At 34.5% G+C, this 12,768-nt stretch overlaps 1 long non-coding RNA gene and 1 other non-coding gene across 2 annotated transcripts; one reads left to right on the top strand and one right to left on the bottom strand.

Moving 5' to 3' along the window:
• Nucleotides 1-777: 777 nt before the first annotated feature.
• LOC129526045 (uncharacterized) lies at nucleotides 778-12,204 on the bottom strand. Its single transcript, XR_008670632.1, has 3 exons — nucleotides 12,067-12,204; nucleotides 1,011-1,249; nucleotides 778-890 (listed from the first exon to the last, which is right to left on the bottom strand). It is a non-coding gene; the product is annotated as an uncharacterized lncRNA (long non-coding RNA).
• LOC115930356 (small nucleolar RNA U13) lies at nucleotides 1,157-1,256 on the top strand. Its single transcript, XR_004066992.1, has one exon. It is a non-coding gene; the product is annotated as a small nucleolar RNA U13 (small nucleolar RNA).
• Nucleotides 12,205-12,768: the final 564 nt, after the last annotated feature.

Here is a 12,768-nt window from a genome sequence, read left to right as displayed (position 1 = left end):
ATATCTAAAGTTTACCAAAATAGAAAATCATGATCAATACCTGTGTCAAGAAACAAATGTAAATTTTTGAACTGCATACATAGGGTTATCCTCTGTGAAACTCTAGAAACCATGAATCTAAATCCCTCTTCTGCAAAGCCCTATATTTAAAGGCCTAGTATTGACACCTAGTAGGTGATATTAATGTATAAAAACAAGATTTGGTGTTTCTAACTGCACAGAAAATAAGAAGCCAACTCTCCCGAGAACAATGAGTTGGACAAATACCCATTATGTCATTCAACCAGGGCAAGAAATGCAGTAAAGGAGAAATGTAAATCAGTTGCTCAGACAGTCATAGTCACACCATGACTGTTATGCTTAGCCTATAATAAGGATGAAAAATGAGATCACCATTCCATTTGTCTTCAAAAATTTCTTCTTCTCCCTTGAACATATAATATTCTGATGACTTTACTACACAAAAAAACAATGCATGCTTTTTTATCCTCACTCAGTAACGTGCTCAAAGAGGGTGTGCAATTAGAGACAGACAGGCAGCAATAAGTAGTAATAAGGGGAGTGAGCTTTTATTCATTCAAGATGTTAAAGAAAAGATTGCCTAGTTTTTAAGACTACGTTGACTTGGAAAATTTTTTTCAATGATGCAGGAATCTATTTAAAGTAGTGGAGTACATCTGAGAATTTTCTATTGTAACTGTACCAAGAAGTGATTGCACAAAACAAGTTCCACTTTTGTATATAAAAAGAGATATCTTTTACTGAGATATCTTGAGAAGACGCTTTATGTTCTGCATGTCTAAGCAGTGCAGGTATTAGGTGGTGTGATTCATGAGTATAACATTATCTTGAATAAGCCTTCACTGTTCTGTATTCCACTTATGCCTTCCCTAGAAGAGACAACAGAATGCCCAATAAAGCTTGAATCAATAGAGTAAAGCAAATTAGCACTGGCAAAATGCCTGCTTGTCATTGTTTCAGAAGTAGATTTAAAGCTTTAGGATACTTACTGTGTCTACATTTTGATAAACTCCATTCACAATCATATATTTTACTAGTTTGGGCCAGCTCCAATGTTATCTTTAAGCTTCAAGAATAGAATTTGAATTGCACTATTCGACATAAGAAATAAGTGTATAGGAACATCAGTATCTAGATCCTTTTGTGGTTCATAAGCATGATGATTGGGTTTCCACATTCTTGTGAGATGGGCCTCCCTCAAACCTTGTTATGATGTCAGCACATTACCCTTGATGTGTGAAAAGAAAAAAGAATGTAAGTATCTACTCTGAGTATAAATAAAGTATATATTGTTATATATCACTGGCATAATATAGGATATAAGAATAGAGTCTATAACTTTACTCAGGAACAAAATTTTATATATTATATATGAAAGGTATACAAATTAAAACTATCCTATGAATTCTTTGGTTTAAAAATTTCTAAATGTAAAAATGAATGATTTAATAATATCAAATACAGATAAGAGATAATAATTTAAAAGTTCTTAGAGATCAGGTTCAAAACTAAAGTTACATAATTATAAAAAGAAGCTAGAGAATGAGTTCATAGTCTTTAGTTCTTTGATTGGATTTAAAACATATAAGTCAAATACTTAGCTTTCAATCTTATTTTAAAGACAAAATATGGGGAAGTATTTAAACTTACAAAATTTCCTGTACTGGCTATGTAATACTTTTATCTCTTCACATTTTCAAGTATTCATTGAATATTTATTGAATCCTTATTATATGCTAGAACCTGATAGAAGTTTTAAAAATGCTAATTAAATAACAATTTCCATTATCTCTCTATATATATTTTTAGATATTATACACACACATATATACACACACACACTATTCTTATATGCCTGTCTATTCATCAAAATATAAACCATATATTGATCTGATTAGCCAGCTGGGGAAGTAAGCATGATAATAGTGTCTGGCTTTGCACTTTCCCTACCTAGGAGAAAAAGCTTTGGAGCTGCAGTCTCCCAGGGGGAGACGCTGTCGCATATGCCTTTCTGGGAGGGATTAAGAAAGCCAGAGCAGCTGGGACCCATTTTCAAATAAAAAACCAGCATGAAAGGCTTTACATGAATGACTAAAACTCTAAGTTCAGATAAGCTGGAAGAGCCTAAGAAGGGGATGCCTTAGTCTTGGTGTTAAACCAAAGAAAATTGATTAGATCACAAAATGGGTAGGTTTGACTTCTGAGTCTGTAAGCCTAGGAAAATAAAAAACAAAAATCTGCATCACTATTTATCAGTCCTCTTGCATATCATAGTCAGAAGATGATAAGGGTTAAAGGTTATTTAAGAAATGCCACAAGCTGAAATAATCAAGACTGTGGTTTGTATTAAAATTTTTTACTTTCCAAAATTTTAGGCAATTTTGGTAAATTCCATTCTTGACATTTAAAAGATCCATAGCTTTTTTTCCTAAGACAAAACAGTATTTGCCACTTTCTGCTCCTTTATCATCTCTTAATGGAAATGCCCTTTCATTACTTAAGTATAAAAGGGCATTTCTTGAGCATCTTTATACACAAGTAGAGTTTATTGTCAACTTAGAACAGGCTCTAACATTTATTCTTAGATATCAAAGTATGTTGGCCCATTGTTTAAATCTGAATTTCAGTCAGATGAGATTGTTAGAGTCCTAGGAGCTTAGAGCGGGGTCAAATTAAAATGAAAATTTTAAAAAATTCTATTCTACTTTCCATATCCCTTTAAAGAATATCAAATTATTGTAGTGACAATTACTAAGTTTCTACACATGTGCAAACATAGCACCTATAAAATAGCACTTTGGTGTTTATGAAGTGTCAATTTCTAAGACAAATATAGAAACCCAGCAATTATCACAAGCACTCTTCACCATTTCATTGCAGAAGTGTATAGAATTAGTGAAAATAAAGGAAAACAGTATATTGCTTAAAAATCGACAACCAGAAATGTTTACTTGTTAATGCTTTGCTGATTCTAGCCAAATGAAGCGTATTACTGAGCTGGGCTCCAGATTCACATGGCAGGAATACCACAGAGCCACAGGAATCATTTAACTGCCACAATTTCAGGTTCTGAATAAGAGTCATTTCTAAATCCTACATTTTTACTTTACTTAAAAAACGCATTATTCTCATGTTGTTCTTTGATGATGATAATATGGAATTTTCTCATATTCTCTAAATTTTTCTTCACCTACAAAACCAAAGAAGTTTTCTCACTTGTAGAAGGAAGTGGGAATTATGGTGTTGGAGGTTCTAGAAAGCCCACTGTCTTATTCTTTTCCCTATGAATTCCAATGAGTTGAAAAATTGACAAAGGAAACCTGATGGGGATCAAAATAAACTATCAAATGTATTTAGCACTCTCTGGTATTAGCTGTATTCAAGCAGTAGTAAAGCTTCCCAGTACTAGACCTTGGGGCCTGTCTTGGGAAAATCTGAATCTGCAAAGATCTCTTACTCAACCAACTGTGTGGAGCATCATGGACTGTATAACAGCCCCTGTGAAATGCCAGAGAGAGACTGTGCATGGTACCTCTACCTATTGTTAAATCATGAGCCAGTGAATAACTTCCTGACCCTATCTCACCATTAAATTATGTCATTCTCCCTCATGTAGAGGGAGTTCAGTGAAGGGTACAGAAAAAATCAAAATGTTTTCCCCCAAATACTGCCCTCCTTTCAGAGTTTAGGACACAATCCCACTCAAGAAAAAAATCAAAGAAAAGTCAACTAACATTTCCCCGAGACACAAATTTTGTCAAAATTTATTTTGTGTTTATATTACTCTTATGTTCTTTTCTTAAAAAAAATTAAAATTCCATTGTTTTGTCACAGTACTTTCCAAATTAATCGGTTATACAAAATCACTTGGCCAGTTTCTCTCATTCCCAATGAAAGCCACTAATAGTTACGATGATAGAATTAGCCATCTATTCTATTGACTTGATGAAAAGTCAACATAGGATGTGCAAATTTTATCAAGTGTATCACCACACATGGGCATCTGAATATTTGTCTAACGAGAATTTTTGTTTGTTTAAGGAACTGAAATGATCCTGAGAAATACTGGCCCATGTAATAATACTAAGGAAGCTGTCTTACAAGGTTACTTTACGCATGTATTCACCCAACCCATACCAGGGGGTGTTAAAAGTACTAGGGCAACAGGCAAGGCCCTGTTCTCATAGACTTTCATTCAAGAAGACAGTTATAGTCAATGAGTAAAAGAAATACATAAGCAAGATCATTTTATATAGTGATAAATAGACACTAAAACTACTCCATGTGATAGTTACTTGAAATCACCAATTGAAGACTGCAGAAGGGAGGACTTTGGGTTAAGTGGTCAAGAAAACCCTTAAGAGAAACCATTGGAGCTGAGACCTTGGTAAGTGAATTCTGTATCATTTCAGGACACAAAATTAACCTACAAAAATCAGTACCATTCCTACACACCAGTAATGATCAACTTGAGAACCAAATCAAGATATATTTAACCAAGAAGGCGAAAGAGCTCTACAAGGAAACCTACAAAATACTGATGAAAGAAAATGTAGATGACACGAACAAATGAAAAACATCACAGGCACATGCTCATGGATCAGAAGGATCAATATCATTAAAACGACCATAATACCCAAAGCAATCTATAGATTCAATGCAATCCTTATGAAAATGCCAATATTATTTTTCACAGAATTAGAAAAAAAAATTCTTAAATTCATATGGAACCAAAAAAGAGCCCCAATAGCCAAAGCAATCCTACATAAAAAGAACAAAGCTGGAGATGTCACATTACTTGAATCAAATTATACTATAAGGCTATAACAAGCTTGTTCAACCCATGGCCCACAGGCTGCATGCAGCCCAGGATAGCTTTGAATGCAGCCCAACACAAATTTGTAAACTTCCTTAAAACATTATGAGATTTTTTTGTGTGATTTTTTGTTAGCTCATCAATTATCATTAGTGTATTTTATGTGTGGCCCAAGACAATTCTTATTCTTCCAATGTGGTCCAGGGAAGACAAAAGATTGGACATCTCTGGATAGTAACCAAACAGCATGGTACTAGAATAAAATAGACACATAGAATAAAGAACCCAGAAACAAAGTCACACATTTAAAGTCCACTGATATTTGAGAAAGTCAACAAAAACATACACTGGGAAAAGGATACCCTTTTCAATAAATGGTGCTGGGATAATTGGATTGCCATATGCAGAAGAATGAAATGGGACCCCTGTCTCCCACCATATATAAAAATCAACTCAAAATGGGTTGAAGACTTAAAAGTAAGACCTAAAGCTATAAAAAATACTATGAAACCCTAGGAGAAACTCTTGTGGACACTGATCTAGGCAAAGAATTCATGACTAAAATCTCAAAAGCAAAAGCAACAAAAACAAAAATAGACAAATGGGACTTTATTAAACTAAAATGCTCTGCATAGCAAAAAAAATAACCAACAGTGAACAGACTACCTGCAGAATGGGAAAGCACACATCCAACAGGGGACTGACATCCAGAATTTACAAGGAATTCAACAACTCAACAACAACAAAAACAAATAGCCCCATTAAAAAGTGAGGAAAGGACATGAATAGACATTTTTCAAAAGAAGATATACAAATGGCCGAGAAACATATTTTAAAAATGCTCAATATTATTAATCATCAGAGAAATACAAATTAAAACTACAATGAGATATCATCTTAACCTAGCCAGAATGGCTATTATTTAAAAGTCAAAAAACAACAGATCTTGGTGAATGGGCACGGAAAAAAAGGATGCTTATGCACTTTTAGTGTGAATGTAAATTAGTACAGCCCCCATGGAAAACGGTATATAGCGTTCTCAAATAACCAAAATAACCAAAAATAGAACTATCATTTGATCCAGCAATCCCACTACTGGTATCTACTCAAAGGAAAAGAAAAAAATAATGCTATCATAAAGATACCTGCATTCATATGTTTGTCACAGCGCTATTCACAATAGCAAAGATATGTAATCAATCTAAGTGTCCATCAATGAATGATTGGATTTTTTAAATTATATATTTTATATATGTGGGTGTGTGTATATATATAATATATATGATGGATATATATATATATTATATATAATGAAATACTATTCAGCCATTTAAAAATGAAATCATGTCTTTTGCAACAACATGAAAGGAACTAGAGACCATTATTTTAAGTGAAACAACTCAGGAACAGAAAATGAAATACCACATGTAGTTACCTATAAGTGAGAGCTAAGTCGTGTGTATACATGGACAGAAAGTGTGGAATAAATAGACACACTGCAGATTTGGAAGAGTAAAAGGGTGGGAGGGAGGTGAGACCTGAGAAATTACTTAATAGGTACAATTTATACTTTTTGAGTGATTGACCCTATCTCACCATTAAATTATGCTATTGACGTTACACTAAAAGCCCAGACTTTACCACTATGCAATATATCCATGGAACAAAATTGCATTTGTACCCCTTAGATTTATAGGAACAAAAAAAGAACAGAACAAAAGAATTTAAAAAAGAATAAGGAGCCAGCCAAGCCTGAAAGGGAAAGCATTAAGTCATAAGACTATGCAAAAGCCTTGAGATCAGAAACTACAGTTTCAGTTTTCATGGAATCTAGCTTATCTTAGTCCAAGAAAATCACTCTATAGAATGTTACCATACAACTAAACAGCTTAATTCTTTGTAAATAACACATGGTAAACCAGTGGGAAATGGCATACAACTAACGATGGATCCTGCGGTATTGATCCATGATGAGGGATGAATGAATGAACATATACCCAGTGCCTACTAAATGCTTTGCACTGATAAAGGTTCTTTTATATTCTGCTCACTTTGAACAAATGCATCCATTATTTATTTAACAAATTTGTATTGAGCTCCTCTACATACTTGGTATGGTACTTGGCATTAAATTCAATTACGACTCCATTCAGTACTTCTTGCAGGGTGCGTATGCTCAATTAAGGGTGCACATGCTCAATTAAGACAAACATGCTATTGGGATATAGCTTGATCAGTGTCATCAAATGAGTGAAACTCATGTGCCGTAGGTGCACATAGAGTTGCTACTTGGGAAAAGGGGTCAAGAAAAGCTTCCTAGATGAAGTGACACTTAAATGAGGCTTTATAGGTGTGTAGGAAATAGCCAGGCCACATTACCTACAGAGGAAAGAGTTTCAGGGAATTACAAGTACTTCTCCATGACTGAAACCACAGAAGTTGAGGAAACTCTCAAGAGATTAAGTCTGCAGGATCATCAGTGGCAGATCAGACAGAGCCTTTATGCTGAGTTAAAGAATTTGGACTTTATATGGAGGTAAGGGGAAAACCACTTTAAGCATGGAATGACATAACAGTTTTGTGGGTTTAAAAAAAAAATCTCTGTAACTTCAGTGTAGAGATTCCAAGGTGGGGAGGAGAAAAGCAGGTTGAAAACGAAGTGAACATAACCTATTCAAATAGTCTTCCGTGAATACTTGAAAGCCACCATTGAGCTAGGTTTCTGCCCAAATCACACAGTGCATTGCTTTAAACGAGCTTAAACCTTACTTATAAACTTCACTCACATTTTTAATACTCACATGAATTTAATCACATAAAGTTATATTGTATAACTTACTTCATGTATTTTGAAATATAAGTTTTTCACTGAGCCAGCATTGCGTATATTGCTTAGCTCAGGAAAATATGTCAATCCTTATGTCCCTCAAAACTGCCATTAACACGCATGGCATCAGATTTTTTCTAGGTGATTAAAATTAAATCATGATTCTTTGCAATGTATTCTAATCAGCTATTCCATTAACTGTTTTCAAATGGTAATCAACTCAGTTCCAAATGAACAGTTACATATTCAGCTTGCTCCATGAATTCTATGAATGCATTTACCATTACAAGTTATAATTATATTACTTTCAGAAGTCATTTACAGCAATTGAACAAACTAAGAAAAATTATAAGATTCTTATGTGACAGCAATTAAACAATATGAACTGCAAGGCTCTACTTTATATTATAAAATTTAGTTATGATGTTATATTTTCAGAGAAATGATTTTTTGGAGCAAATAAGTATTGTTCAGTTAAGGCTTCATAACTTTAAATCACAGACCACCAAGTAAAATTATTAGACAATATACTATATTGTGTTACGTATGAAATTAAATATATACCTAACAGAAAGGAATCCTCTCCTTTTTAATGGAGTGGTAGGTGGTAATCTCTGCAGCAAAAAGATTGTCTGGGAAAAAGTAACTAATATCTCAGCGAACTTGCTATGTGCCATTCCCTATGCTAAGGACTTTACATATTTTGACCTATGTCATCAATTTAATCCTGAAGATGTGATAGAAGAACCTATATTACTCTAAGCAGAATTCTTTAATTTCTAATAGTTAGCTCACTTACAAAACAGGCTACAGTGTTATTTTAAGTATTCTTTGTTGTATAACACACTACTCCCAAAATTCAGGAGCTTAAAATAACAACAAACATGTATTATCTCTCATGGTTCTGTGTGTTGACTAGACATTTCGGCTTCTGTGCTGATGACTGGGGCAATGAGCTAGCTGGAAGTGCTCTCACTTACATAGTAGAAACTAGTGTTGGCTGCCGGTAGGGAGCTCAGTTGGATGTGTTGGCAAGAGGTCTTGGTTCTTCTACTCTATAGAGGCCATTGTACGTTGTTACTTAAATTCTCACAGCACAGCAATTTGGTTCCAAGAAAGAGCATTGTAATAGTGAGTATTTCAACAGTATTAACCCAACATGCAAACACTTACTGTGGTAAGCAGAATAAAATAAAATAAAGGCCCCCCCCAAAGACATCTATGCTCTAAAACTTCCAAACATATGAATATGTTACCTTAAATAGCAAAAGGCACTTTGCAGTGTGATTAAGTTAGGGAGAGGCGGGGAGAGTGTCTGGGTTTATCCAGGTGGACCCAATAATGCAATCAAAAAAATATTTTATAAGAGGGAGGTAGAAGTAAGACATTTGTCCACGTTATGCTGCTGATTTTGAAAATGAAAGTGGAAGAAAGGGCCACAAGCTAAGGAATACAGGCATTCTCTAGAGGCTGAACAAGACAATGAAATTCTCCCCTACAGCCTCCAGAAAGAATGCAGCCCTGCTGACACCTTGATTTTAGCCCAATGACACTTCTGATCTACAGAACTATAAATTAATGCTTTTGTTTTGTTTTGAGCCAATAAGGTTGTGTGATTTGTTAAAACAGAAATGGGAAACTAACACATTTGTCAAGTCTTGGTTTTTATCCAATTTGTTAATATTGTTAATATCCCATTTGTTAATACTGCATGGCTAAAGCCTAGAGTCATTGAACTGAATTCACAAAGCCATGGTTTATCATAATAGTCTACAGCAAAGTAATAATGCAATATAAGCATCATTTCCCTCAAAACTTTTCCCATGTTTTAGTTTTCTACTGCTACTGTAACAAAATACCCAAATTTAGTGACTTAAAACAACACAAATTTATTATCACAGTTTCTGTAGGGTATCCATCTAACATGAGTACTAGCAGGCTGAAATCAAGATGTTGGCAGGGCTACATTCTTTACTGCGGGCACTGAGGGAAAATTTAATCCAAGCTAATTTGTGTTGTTGGCTGAATTCAGTTCCGTGGGGATGTAAGACTGAGATCCCTGTTTCCTTGGGGGCCGTCAATCAGTGGCCATCATTAGCTCTGGAGGCTTCTCTCCAGTCCTCACATGTGACCCCTTAGATCTCAAAATCAGAAAGAGTGCATCAAATACTTGTCACTCTCTGAATTCTCTGACCCTTCTTTCCACTACGTCTTCCTCCATCTGGAGAACATTCTCTGCTTTTAAAAATTATGTGATTAAATTGAGTCCCCCCCAGTAATCTCTCCATTTTAATACCACACCTTAATTACGTCTGCAAAGCTCTTTTTGCCATGTAATGTAACATATTCATAAGTTGCAGGGATTTGGTACAGACATCCTTGGGGAACATTATTCTGCCTTCCGTAGTTCTCCAAAACCAGAATCTTCATGCCAATCAGAGGTTTAAAGTACAGCACCAATCTGTTCTCTACCCTGCGTATGAACAAACCCTCAAAGGCACAATTAGCACAGATAAACTCATCATCATTCTGCTGTTCACTGACTCCATCAGCATCTCCAGAAGACAATTTATTTGAGATGTTACTCCTCCAAAATTAGTCACAGTTGGCTATTTCATAACCAGCTCTGCTCTGTTGTTAAAGGGCAAGGCTTTTTTCAAAAGAGCAACAATGCTGTTTTTGCAATAAACACACAAATTGCCTTTCTGGACCATGAAGGACAACAACAGGAAGATTAATTGATTGAAAATGATCTCGTGACATCTTATGGTGGACAATGTGCCTGCAGTGATGAGTGCATCTTCACATCCCTCTTTACTCTCCAAAGATTTTGGACTTACTGTTCAACATTCAGAATCCCCTGGTATCTTCTTCATTGGAAAATGCAATGTAATTAGAGCATTTGGAGTGAATTGTGATTATCCTATGTTACAAACACGAGAAGTGATTCTTATAGATACATAGAGACAAACACAAATAGGCAAGTAGCAGCCACAACTATATGTTTTTTAAAATCCAACTCTTTTGATTCATTCCAAAAAATTAATTTTTAAAATATTGTATTAGAGATTCAAGAACAAGTTTGAAAAAACAATACTGTAGCAACAAAGTTAAGGAATAATGTGATATTCAAAGTTAGTGAGGAAAATTTCATTTTTTAGTTGATATATAATATTTGCACATATTTATAGGGTACCTGTGATATTTTGTTAAATGCACAGAATATGTATTGATCAAGTCATGGTATTTAGAATGTCCATCACCTCAAGCATTTATCATTTCTATGTGTTGGGAACATTTCAAGTCCTCTCAGCTAGCTGTTTTGAAATATACAATACATTATCCTTCACTGTAGTTACCCTAGTCTATCCAAAATTAGAACTTTATCTAACTGTATGTTTGTGCCCATTAACCAACCTTTCTTCATCCCTTCTCCCTCCCCCATACACTGTTTCCAGTCTCTAGTAAGTATCATTCTACTTCCATAGTTATTCAACCAAGAGAGAAAATTATGTGAAGGAGCTGGTAGAAGGAAGGGTACTTTGCAATTGCTGAAGCCTTCTTACCAGCGATGCATCTTTAAATTCTGTTCCTCCAGGGAAAATTTCAGGGTGCCCCCTCCTACCACCCCCAACAACAGATACAGCTTGGGAAAAACTAGAGCTGCCTGGGAAGATGTAAGTTTAGAAGCTTTTGTTCTAACTTTACACAGTGAGGTGGAAGGGAGCCTCCTTCTGGTCAATCACATAGAAGTGAATTTTGTTTTTCACTGAAAGTTCTACTTTGCCTACTTTATTGCTGGACTTGCAACCAGCTTCTCTTACTAAAACAAAAAAAATTCTGCAGTAATCATGTAAGAGCAAAGGGGGGAAAAAATCACTCTAAACTACGACAGCAGAAATGTGCCCAGACATATACATACTTCAAAGCAAAGGAAGTTCTGTACTGTTTCAATTACTAATCATTTAACACAACAAATTCCAAAGAAAACACAACCTACATATTGAATATATTCTTTAGTTATGAGAAGATTTAGGACAAACTCTGTAAGCTAAATAACTTGAAAGTGAACTTTTTATATGACCTTTTCTTTAAAATATTTATTATTTTAATGTAGTCTATATGTAGACTCCTAATATTTATTTATAATAAATGTACTATAGGAGCATAAATCCTGATTTATTTATTTTAATTTACAAATACATCAATCTGATTAATGGAGTCATTTTTCTGTCCTATCACATGAAATTACATCCATAGTCAAACCCCTAAAGTAAATTATAGGCTTATTCAGGGAACATCCTGTCAAGAAACTATTTGGCACACTGTAAACAGCCAATAAATATTGAAAATAGTAAATATGTATTCTATCAAGGCATATATAGTGTAGATTTTCACATACTTGTAAATTCTTCAGTTGAAACGTTAACAGTCCAGTTTGTCCCTCATCCAATACACTTGAGAGTTTCTTCTCCTTCCATTAATTGAAATGCATTCTGGAGAGAGAAGCTGATTAATATTAATCAAGCTTACTATGAAAGCAAAGCCATGCTATTGCCATATAATAATTTTAGAATCAAGAATCAATGCATTCCTTGTTTCCTCAATTCATGCTGACATTTTTTTAATTTATCTATTTATTTTTATTTATTGATTGATTTTTTTAATTTTATTATTATTATACTTTAAGTTTTAGGGTACATGTGCACATCTAATTGCATGCCCTAATGTAGAAATATTCACTTGTCGAGAAGAATCGGGGAGAACGGGGCTGAAGTGCCTCCTTTACATATTCCGGGAAGGCTTCCTAAATGCTAATTCATACTGAATGGGAGGAAGAGGATTCCCCTCTACTAGGCACTGGGTCTATACAGTGGAGAAAAGAGATACAGTTCCTGTCCTCAAGAAGTTTATAATCTATTAGAAAGAAGGTCAAAATCAGAATATACAGCAGAGAAAAGAGGTATAGTTCCTGTCCTCAAGAAGTGTATAATCTATTAGAAAGATTAAAATCAGAAGTGCAAGGAAGTATTATAAATGCTGAGATAGAAAAAATGAAAAAAAGAAAGAACTTGTCATTTCAAAGTTAGTTCTAAGGGTGAAC

This window comes from Gorilla gorilla, chromosome 10 (assembly GCF_029281585.2).
Source record: "Gorilla gorilla gorilla isolate KB3781 chromosome 10, NHGRI_mGorGor1-v2.1_pri, whole genome shotgun sequence".
NCBI classification, from domain to species: Eukaryota; Metazoa; Chordata; class Mammalia; order Primates; family Hominidae; genus Gorilla; species Gorilla gorilla.
This window is presented reverse-complemented; position numbering and strand designations above follow the sequence as displayed.